The following is a 13,861-nucleotide window of genomic DNA, read 5'->3' on the forward strand; positions in this document are numbered from 1 at the left end:
TACACATTACAATATTTAGCCTGAAGTCTGCAAGCTCTTTTTTAATCACACCTTCACAAGTGCATAGATTTGTAGTCACTGTGGTTTGACTCCAGAAGAGAGTAGCTTAAGGCTGCTTCTACACAGCCACATAATCAAGATCAGAATGTGGATAAAAGAAACCCAGTTCCACTCTGAAGAGTCTTCACATGCACCTCGAGAACTGCAAAAAGGCTCCCATGGCATTCCCAGAGTTATGCTAATACTGAATTAAAAACAATTAAAAATTAAACGTATGTGTTACTGATATAAGTTAAAATACAGGTTAGATACAATAAAAATTTATTTATTTATTTATTTACAGCATTTATATTTTGCCCTTCTCACCCCGAAGGGGACTCAGGGCAGATCACATTACACATATAGGCAAACATTCAGTGCCTTTTAACATAGGACAAAGACAAACAAACATAGCTCCGAGAAGGCCTCGAACTCATGACCTTCTGGTCAGAGTGATTCATTGCAGTTAATTGCAGCTGGCTTGCTCTCCCGCCTGCGCCACAGGCTTGCTCTCCCGCCTGCGTCATAGAATTAACATTATATTTAAAACTAAATATGCTCCTGCCCTCCCTCCCAACAACCTCTCTAGCAATATGCCCCTTCTCCTTCTACCAAATGTCTAATGGCAAAGAAATGTCTTAACTTGCTTGAGAAAGGCAAGCAGGGACAAGGCCATCCTGGACTCCCTTGGAAGAAAATTCCAATGTCTAGGAGCAACCAATGAAAGAGCCCGCTCCCTTATTCCTCTCTTGTGTTTGAGAGAGTGGTGAGACAGGCTTATTCCACACATGACTTTTACCCATGCTCAATCAGGTTTAAGAAACCCGATTTAATGTGGGTTAAGGTCCACACACCTCCCTGCAAAACCCTGCAAAACTTTCCTAGGGTCGTGGTGTCTAGATGCATTAAAAAAAAACCAGGAAAGGCCTCAAAATTAAACATTACTCACCCTGCTGCCATTACTGTGCTGCTGGACCTCTCTTGGCATGAAGAAATGATGTGCCAGGAGAAGGGGGAGAAGTAAGGAGGAAAATCACTCCTCACCCCCCTTCTCCTGGAGTGTTACTTCTACATGCCAGGAGAGCTCCAGCAGTACAGTAATAGCGGGCAGGTGAGTAATTTTTAATTTTAAGACCTTTTCTGGGGGATTTTGGGATGGGGTGGGTGCTGTTTTGGGGTCTCCAGGCTCCAGCAGCCCAAAAATCCCAAGACAGCTCTGTGGATTGGGTCCGTAAGTCATGTGACATAATCCCCAGGCCCAATTCACACAGGGCCCACACCTGGAAAGACCTGGGTCTTTCTAGGTGTCAAATTAATTTGGGACAAAGCAGGGTTTTCCTGCTTTGTCCCAAATTAATTTGCTTTTACTTGAAGCATCATTTGGATGCCTCAGGTAAAAGTGCGCAAGTTCATGCATTCTGGGCACTGTGTGGATGTGCCCATAGAGAGAAGACCCGCCACAGAAGATTATAGATTTCTCACAGGTTCATAGAGAGAGATACTATTCTTCAAATAACCTTGACCCAATCTGTTTTTAGGCTCCTCCCCCACATGGTCCTTATAATCCACCCCATTCAGGAGTTTACATCATATGTAGGTTGGGCATGTGATTCAGAGTTGTAGGCGTTGGAATGCAAGGGAAAAATCCATGATTCCCTGAGCTCTAGCAGCACTTTGTGGCAGCCATCATTCCCAGGAGAATCAAATGCCATGGTCTGAAGATGTGAAATGTGTCTATTTCTATATAACTTTACTTGGTGGCCTTATGTTTAAAACTAAGGGAGACTCCATCCTATGTGGAGGTTCTAATTATGCCAGTTTGTCTATAAAATAAACATTGTCTCCCCTAGGAAAATCTTCTCTCAATTTTTTCTCCATCTTAAAGGAATCTAATTCCTAATGATTGCTCTGGAACTCCTTTGCACACAGAGTCATAGGCAGATATTGGAGCAGAACTTAGTGCTCGATCTGCTTATACTACACGTGTGACTTGAAATGTCTTTTTCAACGTGTTTTTTGTATCGATATTAATGTAAGATAACTGGAAAGAGATACTTTATTTGAGGTGTTAATTGGAGGCTTGAAGCATATTTACAAATGCTCATTTTAATTTGGGTTCGATGATGTAATTTAATGCCTAATAAAATTTGCAAATAGCTTATAAATGATTATGCATTAACTGTTATCCTATGAAAAAGATGAGGGTCTTTTCCATCCATTCACTCAGCAAAGATGTCGAGCAAGCTACAATGAAAATGTAATGCTGTAAATTTCACTGAAGTTTTAAGAGACAACATTTAAAATTTATCTCAGATATACGGACATCTGCTGCAGTCCAGAACCTGGACTTTTGTGGGATTTTTTTAATGTTCAGCATATCCTTAGATGCATATTGCATTTTGTGGCCACCATGACCTCCAGTCAGTTTCAAACTGTATTATATGGTAAGTGTAGAAGGATCCTTTGTTTCTAGATTCTTGATGACCAGTGCAAGAAATCATATATTTGGCTAGATATTGGTGGAGCTTGATGTGATTGAGCAATTGCTAATGCTTCTATGTCAATAGAGTGGGCTGGATTTTAGTTCAAATATAAAGGATTGATCTTAATACAATACAAATATAAAGCCTAGATTGAAAACTGGAGATGATTCACTTTTCTATCGATATCAAAACCGCCAGCCACTCATGATTCAACAAAGCAAGAAAAGTATTTCTTTTAAAAATGCATTTCTTCTTGTGCTTCATCTGGAAATGATAATTTTTATTATGTAGTTTGATGGGAATACAGGCCCATTTAGCAGATTGATAGGTCAGTCTGACAAGTGGTTTCTAGGATTATTCCCATAAAGTACATCTCCCTGAGATAAATGGAACTATATTTTAAGCAAATACGTATATAAGCTTAGCCTTTTAAAATGCTGCAATTAAACATCTCATTTCAAAGGTGGCAATATTTTTTCTTCTTCTCCCTACATGAATTCCTGTTGTTATTATTATTGTTGTTGTGTAAGTTTAAGTCACTTCCAATGTATGGCAGTCTTAAGGTGAAACCACCATGAGGATTTCTTGGCAAGATTTGTTCCAGAGGGGGTTTGCTTTTGCCTTCCCTTTAGGTCAGTGGTACTCAACCTGTGGGTCCCCAGATGTTTTGGTGTACAGCTCCCAGAAATCCTAGCCAGTTTATTAGTTGTTAGGATTTCTGGGAGTTGAAAGCCAACAACATCTGGAGACTCACAGGTTGAGAATCACTGTTTTAGGCTGAGAGTGTAACTCACCAAAGGTTATCTAGTTCTCTTCCATGGCTGAATGGGGACTCAAAGAATGTGCAATTCCCAGGCAAAAATTGTAGGAACCCTCCCCCCCCCCCCACTGTGTTATACTGGAAATGTATAACAAATATTCTTTCCATTCTTCTTTACTCCTACCTGCCAATTTTACAGAATATCTCAAAATCATCTTTCAGTTTCCATGATCCTCTATCCATCTTCTACTATCTACTTCTACTTAACAGTGCCTAAGTACTTATCTATTATGATTCATGGTCACTTAATGTGAATAGGATGACATTTCATAAATGAATCAGGAATACATGCCAGTAATACTTTTATGTAATAAAATCTTTTTTTGTCCTTAATTTATGTAAACAGGAGCTGAACTTGAAATTACACTAATTTATTTGCAAACAGAACAAACCTTAGCTTCAATTTGATCATCTGTCACCAGAAAAAGGTCAAAATTGTATGTGTGGAGCTTTATGACAGCATAGTTTCAAAGCCCTGGTACTAATACATATAAGAAGGCAACTTCTCAGTACAGTATATTTCACTGGGCACAAGAGAGGAAGGGATTTATACATACACACATAGATATAAAACTCAGACTTCAGTCTTACTATGGAAAGATTATCTTGAAAGATGACTGCATGTATTCAGTTCAATGAAGTTATTCCAGCAACCTCGCTCTTATGCTTTGCCAACAGAAGCCTACCTAGGGCATAGTGATCTTTTACAATCTAGAGGCTAACTGACCGAAGCGGAAGTCTAAATTTATTGCACCTTGCAAAAGTGTAAAAGTCTTTTTCATGCCTGTCTCAGTTCGTTACCCTTCAGCTGAATGAATAATCGTTTTAATAATATAATCAGCATATTGGTACATGTGGTTCACTATTCCCTTCTGTGCAGCCATAAGGTTACTAAGAACAGACTGCATTGTTATCCTTTACGTGTCATTCCATTTGGCTACACATCTACAAGGCACTTTCTAACACATTAGCACTTGCTTTTTAATGCATTGTTTGCATTGTTGTACTTATGGCAATTCAAAGATAGATTTTTTTTTTTAGCAGAGCTGGGAAGATTGTGCAAATGGTAACAGATGCAGGCCTAGCTGGTTTACACAGTAGGTAACTAACTACAGGTAAAACTGTGATTTGATATGAGTTTATTTCATAAGGCTTCCTTGAAAATATTACATGTCAGCAATTCAGAAGATGATACTTTGTGGAACTCATTTAAACTTTTCTAGTTAAATTAGATCTGGGAAGAACTCTCTTAAGGCTTATCTGAAATATGTATAACTTATCATATGAAGGAAATGCAACCCAAGAGCTATATATGTTGGTTGCTGGTACCCAGATATATCTCATTGTTGATGCCCGATTGAGACTATGAAATGATTTGTGTTATGAGGTGTATGGGAGGCTAAAACATGATGATTGTGATCTACCCAGTGCCTTACTGGGGAGTTCAAAAATGGGTTAATTATAAGGGGGTTTTTTCCTTAAAAGGCACATATTGGTGTGATAGGATACTGGGATTGAACAATGCTGCTCATGTTCCTATATTCATCTGTGAGATAAAAATGGCTCAAACTGAAAAATTTGAAACACTATTTTAAAATTCCTGCACAATAGCTCTAATACTTGACATTACTACTTCTCATGATTTTATAAGGAATTAGTGCTTCGAAGACATATATGAAAAACAAACAAACCCTGGTACCTCAATTATCCAGCACTCCAAAGCTCTTTTTGAAAAGCATATTAGGTGTTTTGAGATATTGTTACTCTTATCTCCTCCAAAACACCTCTGTGTTAATAAAATAATGTTGTACCACTCATTGTCACATGAAAAGTAACATTCCTACTTACAATGTATTGCTTCCAAATTCTGCATATATGCAAATTCCTTACAATGTGTAGTCATCTGCAAACATAATCCTTTCTCTTAAAGTGATTTTTAAAATTCTACATGTATTGGGTCTATCAAAATGGTGTTTATTTCTGCATGCCCAGAGTGTATGTTATGTTGTGTCTCTATATGAGAGACGCACAACACTATCAATATGCCTGATACTTTAATAGAAATTGTAACTAACAGAAATACTGTTATTTATAGAAAAGATCGACAAAATGTTCAAATGATACCAATTTACAAAATGCAGCAGCCTTGGCCAGGTCAGATTATAATGAGGGATCCTGGGATTTGTAGTACAACGACATATAGAAGGCCACCTCTTGCCCCATCATGGTGTAAATTTTGATATGAACACAAGAATAGTGGAAGGTTATATGGTCAGTTCAGTTTAGGCATAGGTTTCATAGAGAATGAAGAGAGCAGACAACAGCTGAATTTTGTGGAAGGAAAACAGGATGTGGTTGCATTAGACAGATCTTCTGATAGGAATTAAAAAACCCAGAGATTAATACTACAGCCAGGTGAGCATCTTGTACAAAAAACCCTCCCCCCCCCCCAAATGATGGCAGGTGAGGATATGACCTAGCTTATGAATCCATATGATTTAATAACTTCATGGATACCCAACTTTGAGTAGTATTATTTTATTTCTATTCAGTTCAGTCATGATAACAAAATTCCATAAGGCCTCCAACCTCCATCATGGAAAATACAGCACACTAAAGAACCAACCCTTTAAAAAATAGAGATGCAACACAAAAACAGAGAAAAAAGGTGGAAGAAAATGCAAGTGAATTCCTTCTGTCCTTTGTTTTAACAAGGGTTACCCACTGCTTTCTCTGTATCTTCCCACTCAAACTTTTCATTTCTTTTATAACCTACTAGCTGTGCCCGGCCACGCGTTGCTGTGGCAAAGTGGTGGTGGTATTGGTTAAAAATTGTTGTGTAATTTTTATTTGACCTTATTTGTATTTTTAAATTAATTTTATTGTAAGTTATCTTTTTATTTATTATATTTTATTATTTTCTTGTATAATTTTTAGTTATTTTTTGTTATTATGGTATTTTATTGTATTAATTTTTTAGTGTTTTTAATTATTTTTAGTGTTTTTTATTATTTTTTATTGGGTTGCTAGGAGACCAAGTTGGAGGAGCTTAGCCTTCTAACTGGCAGTAATTGGATAAAAGCAATTATTCCTTTCTCTCTAATTAGGACTTTATTTTTCTTTTCTTTTTGTTGTATCAACCTAGAGGCGTGGATGATGGGTTGTGTCATCTAATTTCGACGTTGGGGGGCCTGTAGTTTTGTTGTTTTGTGGGTCGCTGTGATGCCATCACTCTTTTATATATATAGATTATTATTATTATTAACTTTATTTATATCCCACCTTTCCCCCTGTGAAGATTCAAGGCGGCTAACAATCCCACACTAAATAAATTTAAAAAGTGCAATACAAAAGTTTAAACAATAGTAACAGTGTGATAAAAGCAGAATTAAAATACAATAAATACGCTTAAAATGGCTTTTAAAACTCATAACCCTCCCCCCAACCTCCCCAAAATCTGGCCCTATATTGATTACAGGGATCTTTTAACTGATTCTATTTTAATAGAGGTTGTTTCATCCAATTTATATACAGTAGAGTCTCACTTATCCAACATAAACGGGCCGGCAGAATGTTGGATAAGCAAATATGTTGGATAATAAGGAGGGATCAAGGAAAAGTTTATTAAACATCAAATTAGGTTATGATTTTACAAATTAAGCAACAAAACATCATGTTATACAACAAATTTGACAGAAAAAGTAGTTCAATACGTAGTAATGTTATGTTGTAATTACTGTATTTACAAATTTAGCACCAAAATATCATGATGTATTGAAAACATTGACTACAAAAATGCGTTGGATAATCCAGAATGTTGGATAAGTGAATGTTGGATAAGTGAGACTCTACTGTACTTGGTTTATGTAATGTTATTATTGTTTTCATGTGGATGTATTTTATTTTATGTATTATGTATTTTGTGTATGTCATCTTCATTTGCTATTTTGTAAGCTGTCCTGAGTCCCTATGGGAAATGGTGGCAGGGTGTAAATAAAGTTTTTTATTATTATTCCTCAAAGGCCTGTTTGCAGAAGAAGATCTTGATCTGTCTGCAGAAGGCCACCAGGGATGCCGCTATCTTCGTCTCTCTTGGAAGGGAGTTCCACAATATCATCATCTCTTCTCTCTTCTGCTTTCTTCTCTCTCTTTCTTCCACCATCCATTGGTCTTCTCCCTTTTTCATATTATCTTCATTGTTGCCTCCTGCTTAAATTCAAGACCACAACTTTTCACTGTTTGCCTTGTTGGCCAACCTTCCCTTCTGCTGCCTCCTAAATGCTATCTAGTCTTCCAGCTTCTAACAGAAATGTTTTTTCAGCCCTTTCCTCTGTCCCTTGCAGTCTGTTGTTAACAATTTCCAAGTCTCCTGACTGATCTGCAACGTTGTCACTAATTTGCTCTTGAGCATCTCTTTTTTCTGACTCCAAACAATTGATCATATCTACAACTCTCATCCTGTCCATTCTGTACAATTATTTTCTGTTCCCATCATTCACTTCATCCTGTTCCAAGTATTTTCCAACTTGTCCACCGAATTCCTGAATCTTCTCCTGTTTTGAATCTCCTCCCACCCTTCCCAACTAGGCCTCCTACTGCTGTTTCATCAATTGTTTCATCAGGTGTCCACCGCTGCCCATCAGATCACATTGCAGGGATTGCCTCTCAAGTTGTGGATGACACCCAGGCATCTTGCTGGTAATCATAGAATCATAGAATAATAGAGTTGGAAGAGACCTTGTGGGCCATCCAGTCCAACCCCCTGCCAAGAAGCAGGAAATCACATACAAAGCACCCCCAACAAATGGCCATCCAGCCTCTGCTTAAAAGCTTCCAAAAGAGGAGCCTCCACCACAGTCTGGGGGAGAGAGTTTCACTGCCGAACAGCAATCACAGTGAGGAAATTCTTCCTGATGTTCAGGTGAGCTCATCCCTCTCATCTTGTCAAAGAGCCTCCTCAAAAACATTTAGAAGATCTGTCCATTTTTTGTTTGAGACCATTGTCCCTTCCACACAGCTGAACAAAATCCCACATTAACTGCTTTGAACTGGAATATAGGGCAGTGTTGACTCAGATAACCCAGTTCAAGTCAGATATTGTGAGATTTTCTGCCTTTGTATTCTGTGTTATATGGCTATGTGGAAGGGCCCCATGTCTTGGATAAAATGGATCTTATGTTTAATCCAATAAGAGAATTTTTGTGCCCATCAAATTGTTAGGGTTGTGTGAATATTATTAATATTAATATTAATAATTACTATTTTGAAAGAAAGAACAAAATTATAGCTAAAAATGACATGAAAATTAGAAAAATAAATAAAATGTGGATGAACAGTGCTTGTCATAGCCTTAAGGATGGCAAGCTTCCCTGTCAAATTCTTTGAAAAGAAACAAGTCGCAAAAGACATACTGATTTTCAGGGATGTACCTGCTTTAAAATTAATGAGTGAAAATAAGCAAAATATTTCTGGGTTATTGTGATTTTTTTTCAGGTTGTATGGCCATGTTCTACTTTCTATCAGTCCTATTGTTCTATTCATGTTCTTCAGCAAAGGCAAAGGCCAAGCACTGGAAATACATGCAATCTTAATTGAATTCTAAATCTGTACAGCTTAATAAAGTCACTGAAGTGAAAATGATAATATTAACCAATGATTCTGGAATCTTAAGTCATTTAGTCTGCCAACTAAAAAGTAGAATTTAAAACTTGTGTTCTCATTGTTGAAGTCATAAACATAGATAATTATGCATAATTATGGAAATTAAGTTCCAATGAATGTTCAGTTTCTGTAATAATCCTATCAAAAATCTTTTCAAGGTGTTTTCCTCTCTTCCAGTAGCACTAATGAAGACGAAGATAACTCATGTTAGTGAGCATTTTTATGATCATAAGAACTGAACTTGTCAGTCTAGGTTGGGCATATGCCTTGTGGTGCTTTGGCAGTATTTAGTATTCAAGTGTATTATTCCTTTTGCTTCAGAAACTTTTAACAATTCCCCATAGCAGCATCCCAATGCAGACAAAAGAGGTTTCATATCATACAAAAAGCACTCTGTTAGTCATACTAGAAGTGGCATAAAGGTGAGAATTTCTTTTTGAGATAGAAAAATTAGGTTTTTTTCCCCTAGCTATTTTGATGTTTGCTAAGTTTTCTACACTAATAAAAATGACCTTTAATTCTTCTTGTCCCCTAACTTGGGGCTGATTCACACACTATTCTTTTTTGTTGTGATGAAGGTCATGGGGAGATATTTTTGTCTTTCCTATTCCAGAGTCCCACTGATATTTCATGTGAAAGTGAACTCTGCAGGTGTTTTAGTTAATACAAGAAATTTTAACTGAAGCATGCTACCTTAAGTGAAATGGAACAAATCATGGATGGTTTATACAATCAACAAAATTAAGTGACGTGATTCCACCATACTTTTTATTGTTATTTTCCAAATTTGCATTGCCTAAAATGGTCTTAAAAGTAGAGAACAAAGGAATAATTGCTTTTTTGGATTACAGTGCCCCATGTTGTTCAGGCAGCATGGTCAGTAGGTATGGTGGCTGAGGGTTTCAATTCCTATAATTCAAAAGGGTAATATTGGATTCAAGGTATTTTGTACCAGGTGGAGAACTCCACATTTTAATAGTTGTTCATGGAGGAATTGCCTACATGAAGAACAATTAGCACATAATACTTGGGGAAAACGTTCATTTCAGACCTCTCCCTAACCAGGGTCTACTCCTCTAATTAGGTAGAATTAAGTGACTGATGTCATGGTCTACAGTTTAACTTCCAAAAAGTACTCAGAGGTAATCCAGGATTTAAAACCATAGTCAATCCAATTCACAGCAGTGAGCAAGGCAATTCCAAAGTCCGTTCCAAGTGGTCTAAATGCACAGAGAATCACCAACAAGTTCAGGTTCAAGATCAAAAAGTGTAGTCCAAGATTCAAGGCACAAAGCCACCAATGACACATGGCTGTAGTACCAATCCAGATGTTTGCTTTCAACAGTAAACTATTTCAAACGCCTGTCCTTTATGCTGCTCCTGACAAGTCTTTACAGCTTCTGAATCCTCTTCTGAGGTAGACAATTGGACTTTCACAGCTGAATGGCATCAACCTTGAGCTGGAGCCCGGCAGAGTTGGTTGATGCCTGTTCTTGCTCTTCCCTCTGTTCCAACTCAGGTGCTACCTTTTCTGAAAGGTCCTGCTCCTGCACAGCCCCAGTCATATCAGGCTGTTCCTGTTTCTGGGGCACAGAATCTGCTGCTGGGAGGAAACCCTCCTCTTCTAGTCCCATGGTCCTGACAGTTGATTCAAGAATTGGATAACAGTGGAAGACTCCAAGAAGGTTCCCCATAACTTTGGCAGTGCTGATGTTTGGTTTTTATCAAGCTGGTCTGTCTTCTCATGCAGCTTTATTCTCTTAATACATTGCACGGACATTGGGAAAGGTACTTCCCCAAGAGCAGATCTTAAATCAATTTAGGCAAAAAGAGCATTTAATTCCTAATAAGGCCAGTAAAATGCCATTTAGGGGAATAACGGTAACATATTCTAAGATACTCTTTGTTGGGCTTGTGTACAATATTGTTCCATTGCTAATTTGAAAATTTCACATTGGGTACAAGTGAATTATTAAGAGTTTTTTTTTACCCCTTTTAAAAAGAAAAGAAAAGAAAAGAAAAGAAAGCTTGAGATAACATTGAGATAGTTTGAGCATCTCTTACCTGGAATTCCAAAATCTGAAATGCGCTAAAACCCCAAATTGTGGATGAGATAGTACTAGTTTTGCTTTCCAATGGGTAAATGCATACAAACCTTATTTTATGCACAAATTGATTAAAAGTATTGTGTAATATGATCCCCAGGCTACAGATATAATGTATATAGGATCCAGAAATTGATTTTGTGTTTAGCCTTGGGAACCAAAGTACAGTAGAGTCTCACTTATCCAACACTCGCTTATCCAACATTCTGGATTATCCAACGCTTTTTTGTAGTGAATGTTTTCAATACATCGTGATATTTTGGTGCCAAGTTCGTAAATGCAGTAATTTCTACATAGCATTGTTGTGTATTGAACTACTTTTACTGTCAAATTTGTGGTATAACATGATGTTTTGGTGCTTAATTTGTAAAAGCATAACCTAATTTGATGTTTAATAGGCTTTTCCTTAATCCCACCTTATTATCCAACATATTCGCTTATCCAACGTTCTGCCAGCCCGTTTATGTTGGATAAGTGAGACTCTACTGTACTGGCATTGCTAAATCAGTCATCATCATCATCATCATCATCATCATCTGAAATCCAAAACAATTTTGGTCCCATGCTTTTAGAATAAGGAATACTCAAACTACCAGTATATTCATTTGATGTTGCTATGTATAATTTTTGCCCTAATATGGAATTTTTTAACTCATTTTTTTCTTGTATGTTTTTCCCCTCCAGTCCTCAGCTCCTCTTGCACTCCTGTTTAATTGAACTTATCATGGCAGGCCACATCATTATGCTTGCAGACATCTGTGGCATCATCCCATCAGACTTCAATTTGTGACCACAATGGCAGAACAATGAGGATTGCCTACTATAAAAACAATGATTTAAAAAATATTTTCCCCTCCATGTTGGTAAGTCTTTGTAAAGGCCAGATCAAATTGTTTTACTGCCTATATTAGGTCTTTAGGCTGCCAGTGGCCATATTTCCTTTAGAGATATGGTACAAAAACAATGTGTTACAAAGATTTGCAGAAAGCTGGGTGTACTACAATAAGCTCCTCTGCTTTTATTTCCCAGTTACAGTCATAGGTACAAAGGGAAATTATCCTGTCTTTTTACATTTGTTGTCCCTTCACTTGTCTCTACAAGTTCATATGCTTTGTGGTCCATCTTTTTAGAGAGATCATCATCAGAAGATTGGAGCTCTTTCCTGACCTCTACAAAGGGACAATTCAACAGAAGTCTTCAGTGAAATAGACTGTGTCCCAGATGTAACAAGGCATCACATTTCTTAGCAGATGGCTCTGCGTGCAGCATGTCATAAAATTTCCTCTATGAGGCCCTCTCTGATGTATTCTCACTAGAGATCAGGTCAGTCTGGATCAGGCATACCTGTCAATCAGCTGAGCTGCTTAGAATCAAGGAGTACAGCTATGATGGGCAAAGATCAATGGTTGTCCTTCAAAACAGTGTTGGACTTAACCTCACCTTGTAAAAACAAGGGGGAAATGAAAAAAGAACTTTGAATAGTTTATTTGACTTTACCTATGATTAACATTTGAAGAATACAATAGATCAAGGCCAATACATTCAGTTATAAAACTGCAAATGTTAAACAAAAAAGGAAAAGTTTAGAACAGATGTGTCCCACTTAGGAGCCTCAAACATTGTTGGACTGTGAACGTGATCAGTCCTAGACAAATTGACCAGTCAGAAGGAACAAAAAGATTCTTGAGACTCACAGGTGCCAACCCTAAAATACAAACAGCCACATCTTCAAAGGAGCAGCATCTATAACTGAAAGGTCACAGAGAATTTTTCCTAGAGGAACATGCTGAGAAGGCACCAGTTGAGTACTAAGTCCTCATCCTATTTCCTCAAAAATCCTATTCCCACAAAGGCCATTCCTTCAATTAATTTATTTGACATAATCTCCACCTCCCAGACAAGCTTGTAGATTTAAACAAAATTGCGCTTTTATGTGCAAATATGTTTTTTAATACTTTACATTTTACGTATGTTGTTTTATGAACTAATACGAAATACATTTAGAGAATACTCCCTCCTGAAAGGCATTTTTAAAAGATTTATAAAATCAAGTAAGTATAAATATCCACTGAATTTTACACATCTTCCAGTACCCAACAGGATTCTTGGTAGACATAGACATACCAAAATATGCATGTTTGAAAATGCACATTTAAACACATTATTTAAGAGAAAATTGGGTGTATGAAAACTCATGCCATGATAAATGTGTTAGGGTTGAAGGTGACATAAAACTCTTTTCTTACTTTTTCAGCCACAGGCTAACACGGCTATACTCCTTTAAAAACTTACATTTTAAATGAATGTTTTAATTGGATTCAAAATGCATTAAAATGCATAGAAATTCAAAAAAGAAAGGAAATGACATCAAAAAAGCATTGATATGTGCCGTGGAAATGATATAAATTTCCCTATCCATAATTTGAGTACAGTTTCTTTCAGGAGGATGGATTTAGCTTTAGGGCCTCTGTTTAAAAATATTTGCAGCTCATAATTGACTTATAATAACACAATAGTACAAGTGCTGTCCAGATTCATGTGTTTATGGGCCTCCCAGATCTTCCACTTTTTTATCAGATGACCAGATAACCCTCTTCCAATTTCTCGGCCTTTGTGAAATCACAAAATTCTTGTGACTTAGCAATCTCCTGTTTTCATGCTTTCTTCCTTCCCGTGGACTCCTGAATACAGTGCTTTGGGAAATCATATTTTCTTTTGCCCTCCAACCCTCCGAAATAATGAGACAAGACAAG

The 13,861-nt window shown here is 37.1% G+C and overlaps 1 long non-coding RNA gene across 1 annotated transcript; it reads left to right on the forward strand.

The window, feature by feature from the left end:
- Window positions 1-2,106: 2,106 nt before the first annotated feature.
- LOC134297608 (uncharacterized) lies at window positions 2,107-13,826 on the forward strand. The gene is made up of 3 exons (XR_010004401.1): window positions 2,107-8,263; window positions 11,793-11,971; window positions 12,239-13,826. It is a non-coding gene; the product is annotated as an uncharacterized LOC134297608 (long non-coding RNA).
- The last annotated feature ends 35 nt before the right edge of the window (window positions 13,827-13,861 follow it).

Source organism: Anolis carolinensis, chromosome 3 (genome assembly GCF_035594765.1).
Source record: "Anolis carolinensis isolate JA03-04 chromosome 3, rAnoCar3.1.pri, whole genome shotgun sequence".
In the NCBI taxonomy this organism is placed as follows: domain Eukaryota; kingdom Metazoa; phylum Chordata; class Lepidosauria; order Squamata; family Dactyloidae; genus Anolis; species Anolis carolinensis.